At 35.3% G+C, this 6,765-nt stretch overlaps 1 protein-coding gene across 1 annotated transcript in view; it reads right to left on the reverse strand.

Moving 5' to 3' along the window:
- LOC106880890 (bromodomain and WD repeat-containing DDB_G0285837) overlaps positions 1 to 3,770 on the reverse strand; it is an 8,949-nt gene extending 5,179 nt beyond the window's left edge. The window contains exon 1 of the mRNA XM_014931043.2: positions 3,719 to 3,770. The gene's annotated coding sequence lies outside the window, so the exon portion shown is untranslated. The remainder of the gene's footprint in view (positions 1 to 3,718) is intronic.
- Positions 3,771 to 6,765: the final 2,995 nt, after the last annotated feature.

Raw genomic sequence — 6,765 nt, forward strand, 5'->3', positions numbered from 1 at the left:
ATATATATATATATATATATATATATATATATATATATACACACATATATATATATGCATATATATATCAATGATTGCTTGCAGAATGCAAACTCTTTCCAGAGAGACCTTTTCAGAACCTCGAAATATCAATGAAGAACAGTTTAGATGGAGGAAAGAAAGAAAGACGAAATGATGACCAGATAGCCACAGACAGACAGACAGAAAAGAGGTACATTCCATTTATGGAAAGTAAAGTGTGAAACCAATTCTTATGCTAGAGAAACAAAATAATTGTCTTCTAAGTCTGAGCAGTCAACAATATGACGGAATTATAAATTGAAACCAACTAAAAGAAGTATGTTAGTTATTGGGTGAGGGTAAATAACTTTGTTGTGTAGTGTAAGCAATATTAATGAGACTGAGAAGGTTGAAAATAAAATAAGTGGGATTAAAATATATTTATGAATTTGTTCTGCAAGGTTCTTGATGTGAAATCGTGTGTTGCAACAGATATTGTTATAAAGTTAAAGAAGTGATTTAAAAATTCTCAATCGCAGGATAATGCTAATAATATAGCCTGAACAGGATAAACTACCCCTATTTTGCAGAAAAAAGTGTTGGAAAGGAAAGGGGCGAAGGCATGAGTGAGAAAGAGAGAGTTAGAAGTATTGCAATGGGACACGGGGGAAAACAACACTCACACATAGGGGTGCGAGTGTTGATAGATAATGTAAAATTCAAAATGGAAAATGGAAAGGATTAACAGAAAGGGACAAGGGACAAATGAACTTGGAAATCCCCTTTATTGGCCATTCTAAAGAAAGACAGGTTCGGTTAACTAGCTAATGATTGGAAATGAGTAACTCTGAGTATTGGAAATCGGAGCCTTTCAGTTATAATCTATTAAAGAATACTCTGCATTTGTATTGAGTCCTGTAATTTATTGCTTCTGGTGAATCGACACACACACACACACACACACGTACAATTATCTGCCGACAAAAGTAGATAAGAGATAAAGCTTTAGGTAATGACAATGACATTAAATATATAAAAGATAAGATGTACTTCCCATATATTGACTAAAGTTTCTATTGTTTATGAATCCTATGTATGTATGTATGTTTGTGTGTCTGTATGTATTTATTTATGTATGATTCTGTGTGTGTATATATAAATGTATCTATGTTTGTACTTATAAATGTAGGTGTGTATGTGTGTCTGTATCTGCATGCACACATGTGTATATTTATACATGTGTAATGTATGTTTAGACACAGCTTGGGCACTCAGTTAAGAAGTTTGCTTTGCACTCACAAGATCCCAGGTTCAATCCATTACATGACATCTTCAGAAAGTATTATTCCTTTCATAACCTTGGGTAAATCTAAGCCTTGTGAGAGACATAATGTTGATAAAAACTGAATGGAAAATCTGTTCAATGAATTGTACCTATAGTCAAGGGGTTCTCACCCATAGACCCCTTTGATTACTATTTTATTCTAGTAGACCCCTCCCCATTTGCATTTGTTGTTTAAAAACTAGTTTTATAGAAACTTCTTTCAAAATTCCTATTTTGTTTCTCACACATTCACTTGTGTTAGTTGTTGCATTATGTAAAATGCTAGAGAAAGAAACCAAGTTATTTCTTGCAATACATACATCTGAAGCAATTTTTTTTTCAAGAACCCTTAAAATACTATTGTGGACACTCAATTTAAATTTTGTTGTGTGGAACCCCCAAAATCTTTTATGGACTCTGGTTGAAAACCACCACTTTAGTCCAATAGCCCAACCTTGTCAGACACTGTGTCAGGCTGATTTTGTCCATGGATTACATTAACCCTTTCGTTACCAACCCACCTGAAACCAGCTCTGGCTCTGAGTACAAATGTCTTGTTTTCGTAAGTTTTGAATTAAAATCTTCCACCAAACTTTAGTTACAATTTATGTTCCTAACACTAGCTGAATGATAACTAAGTTATTTTACTTAATTCTTTGTTATATTTAAAATAATTGAAAGAAACACAGAGCATCTCAGAAGAAATATGGTAATGAAAGGGTTAAGGATACTCATGTCTATGGAATACTCAACCAGAAGTTCATTTGATGAAACAGATGAATAATTATCTTTGAAGCCGACTGAGATTCATTTACTGGTTTTTTTTTTATGTAGGTATATTTGTATTCTTTTATTCTTATATTTGTTTCGGTCATTTGACTTCGGCCATGCTGGAGCACCACCTTTAGTCAAACAAATCGACCCTAGGACTTACTCTTTGTAAGCCTAGTACTTATTCTATCAGTCTCAATTGCTGAACCGCTAAGTAACAGGGATGTAAACACACTAACATCAGTTGTCAAGCGATGATGGGGCGACAAACACAGACACACAAACATATATATACACAGACACACACACACACACACACACACAAACACACACACACACACATATATATATGATGGGCTTCTTTCAGTTTCCATCTACCAAATCCACTCACAAGGCTTTGGTCGGCTCGAGGCTTTAGCAGAAGACACTTGCCCAAGGTGCCATGATGCAATCTTTGGCCCCATCAGATCCTGTCACACTATCTAACCTATACCGGCATTAAAAGATAATGCTGATGACGATGATGATGATGATGATATTACTTTTACTGAGGAGCAAAATTGCTTTACTGTATTCCCACTCTAATGGGAATACAGCATAACAGGATTAATAAAAGTACAAATCTCTGCTGGATTCCTGGTAAAGCACTAATAAAAAGCACACGTAGAAAAGGAAGATGCAGCTAATTCTGTCCATTAGTTTGCCTGAAATCGTTGCGCTTGAGCTTCATATGCTGTTATATATTGCTTGCTCGGTAGCCCAGGTGTGGGGTAAAGTTAGACATAGGGGCCCAGGTCCAAGAGGGTTAAGTTACTATTTGCTTTCAGACAAATGCTAACTTGCATCTTTACCCATGTACATAAATGTGTGTGTGTGTGTGTGTGTTTGCATTTGGTGTGCATACACAGATGTGCATATATCCTTTTTGTAAGTGGAAATAAAAATTTGCTCATATTTGATGGTGAATTGTAAGTCGATACAACAAAAATGACAGATTCAAATGAAGAAACTTAAATAACAATAAATTTTCACAAACTGAAATGCATTATGAAACATTCATTATGAAGAGATGATATAACATATTTCATATATTGTGTCACATACTTCATAAAATATATAACAACTTACCATAGAATCCTTCATTCTTTTATTTTAAAACCACCATAAAAAGAATTATGTATTTATTATAAGATATTTTGTGGGTTTACCATAAAACATTTTATAAATTGTACATAAAATTTGGTTTTATTATACATTGGACATGAGCAAGAGATATGTTTTCCTCTTAAAATGAATGATGGTATATTTTATGAACTATGGACTGACCATACAACTGTTATAGGTTTCTTTTTGGATTGACTACAAAATGTCATGTTGTCTGAAGGAATACTTATTTTAGTCACAATAAGATGATGAATTCACTACAGAATGACTATAAAAATGCTTATGAATTAACTTATGAAATATCCATCAAAATGATTGTTGAGATTATTGTTTACTTGGAAATTATTTCGTTTTGATCTTTTTGGCTGAGAAATATCAGACACTAATGCAAAATATACAAACTGTTGACTTTACATGTGGATTTTTGGAACATATTTTGTTAAACATGTAAACACTTACAGATATATTTCCAAAATTTTGTTGCTTGTCTCTGTCCACGACTTCCTGTGAAATGAATGTAAATAAACAAATGCACATGTAATTATATACAAATATTTATAAAAATTCCAAGAGGTGAGTCAGAGGAAAACACGTGTGATAATTTGTTGATGATGTCATTATTGATAACACTGATTTAACGAGTGGAGTGTGGTGATTGTGGGGATGTGGAGGGTGTAATAATTGAACACCAAAATAATTTTTATTTATCTAATTTTTATTAATTAATTTTGTTCTGCTCAGATTTTTCATCAATTTAGCGTCAATGAAATAACTACCAGTTGAGCATAGGGGTCGATATAATCAGCTAGCTCCCTGTCCCCTAAAATATTTCAGGCATTGTACCTACAGTAGAAAGGGTTATTTATTTATTTTCATTCATATGCAGTCCATAGTCTTTATAGCCTATGAGATCTTAATATAATTGAGGCATTAACCTAACTAATATTCAGCTTTACCCCTTTACAGGCCAGTAAGGCAGACATGTGAAGGTCCATGGTATAGTGGGCAAGGTATTGCATTCATGACCGCAAGGTTGTGGGTTCAATTCTCAGACTGGGCACTGTGTTGTGTTCTTGAAATTAAAACACTTCATTTCACATTGCTCTATGATCATGTCAACATCTGATGAGTGACACAGTGTGCATCTGTGCAGGGAATGTCAGTTTGATGGAAGGAGAGATAGCTAATGTACAGCATTTAACCTTTGAGCACTTCAAACGAATCATCTGTGCAGGTTTGTTCCGCAAAAGATGTGATTAAACATGGAGAGTTTGAGAGAGTTGTAGTTATTGAGATGAGATGAAATATTTGACACAGGGTCTAGTATAAGTCTGGAGGTCAAGAGAAAAATAGAAAAGTGTATGTATATGTGTGTATGTATATATATATATATATATATCAAAAGGATGTGTTATAATATTATTCCACAGCCATACCAACAATCCAACATACCTCCATCATCAGCTGCCCCATGAATCTCATTATGTTTTCGACACCTGGGCAGTACCATTCAATCTGGCCTGGCGGTGTCAAAAGCACTAAAATAAGTGTTGTTTGGGAGCAAGCATACCAAATAAACCACAACTTTCAAACACATTTACCCTATGTACAACCGTACTGGTAAATAAATTCAATAAGTAAATTACGAGCAACTCCTAAATACGTAACTAAACAGCGACAAATCTGTTATGAAGTGACAAAGTCATAACATGGGAAGAATTGAATCAATTACATCAACCTGGCGGAATTGCTTGCAAGCTGGACGAAATGCTTAGCAGTATTTCACCCATTACTATGTTCCATGTTCAAATCCTGCCAAGGTCGACTATTCAACTGTTACTTATTTGATCATCCCCTAAAAAGATAAAAAGCAAAGAAGACCTTGGTGGCGTTTGAATCCAGAGTATAAAACCAGAAGAAATGCTGCAAATACTGTCCAGCTCACTAACGATTCTGCTGGCTCACAGCCTTCTTAATAATTATAATGATGGTTTCAAATTTTGGCACAAGGCCAGCAATTTTAGGGGTTGGAGTAAGTTGATTACATTGATCCCAGTTGTCAACTGATACTTATTTTATTAACCCTGAAAAGATGAAAGCAGCATCTGAACTCACAATGTAAAAAGGGAGGAAATGTTGCTAAGCATTTTGTGCAGTGCACTAACGATTCTGCCAGCTGGTTGCCTTCATCATCGTTTAACGTCCGCTTTCCATGCTAGCATGGGTTGGACGATTTGACTGAGGACTGGTGAACCAGATGGCTGCACCAGGCTCCAATCTGATTTGGCAGAGTTTCTACAGCTGGATGCCCTTCCTAACGCCAACCACTCTGAGAGTGTAGTGGGTGCTTTTACATGCCACCTGCACGAAGGCCAGTCAGGCGGTACTGGCAACGGCCACACTCAAAATGGTGTATTTTATGTGCCACCTGCACAAGAGCCAGTCCAGGGGCACTGGCAATGATCTCGCTCGAAAATCCTTAAACATGTCACGGGCACAAGTGCCAGAAAGGCGACGCTGGGCACAGGTGCTATCCCGATTTCGCTTTCACTTGCCCCAATAAGTCTTTGCAAGCTGAGTTTCGTGTCCAATGAAGGAGATGACGTTGGCATGGGTGCCAGTCATCGAATTTAGTTCGATTTCGATTTCACTTGACTCAGCAAAGTCTTTGCAAGCGGAGTTTAGTGTCCAATAATGATAATAATAATAATAATGATTTCAAATTTCGCCACAAGGGCAGCACTAGTTCTGCAATTGACATCTGCCTCAGTATCCCCCCCTCTAGCAATAAAGCTACCTTGGTAGGCAAGATTGACGGTGTTTTCAACAGGCTCTTGATTCAAAAGAATCTGTGTCTCTCCTTGCTTTCAGGCTTGCATCATCTTGAATTTCTCATTTTAAGACTGAAAATATTGACTGTTTCCAACAGACGTTGACAATTGGGGTAATTTCTTTTCTATTGTTGAAGAATATCTAACTTAATCAAGAATATTTATTGTTAATTCGAGTAAAAACATTTATTGTATATTTTTTCATTTATTCATATTGTGTTTGAGGAATTACCAAAGGTTTTCTGTTCACATGGCATTTTGTTTGAGAACAAGAATAATGCTTAAAAATACTTCATGTTTACTATAGATCAGTGAAGATTATCACAGCAATGCTGACAAAAATATTTGATTAAAATCACATTTTTTTCATTTTTTTATGTGACCGGTGACAAGAGATAAGGCTTTGCTATTTTAAATTACCAACCTTATCATTAAAGACTATAAAGCCTACTTATATCAGGTCCTTGTGTTGCAATGGTTAAGTGTATATGGAGCAAGAAAGTGTCTAAGAGCAAAACTCTTGAGTTTATATGCAATTAATTCCACTGCATTTTATTGTAGATAAGGCCATATTGGGTTGGCAACTAAGTTCCCACCGTTTTTTTAAATTTTGGAATTTATTGCATTTTTAAATTTTGGATCTATTTTTTTCGAGAATTCTATTTTTGAATCATT

Source organism: Octopus bimaculoides, chromosome 11 (assembly GCF_001194135.2).
Source record: "Octopus bimaculoides isolate UCB-OBI-ISO-001 chromosome 11, ASM119413v2, whole genome shotgun sequence".
Lineage (NCBI taxonomy): Eukaryota > Metazoa > Mollusca > Cephalopoda > Octopoda > Octopodidae > Octopus > Octopus bimaculoides.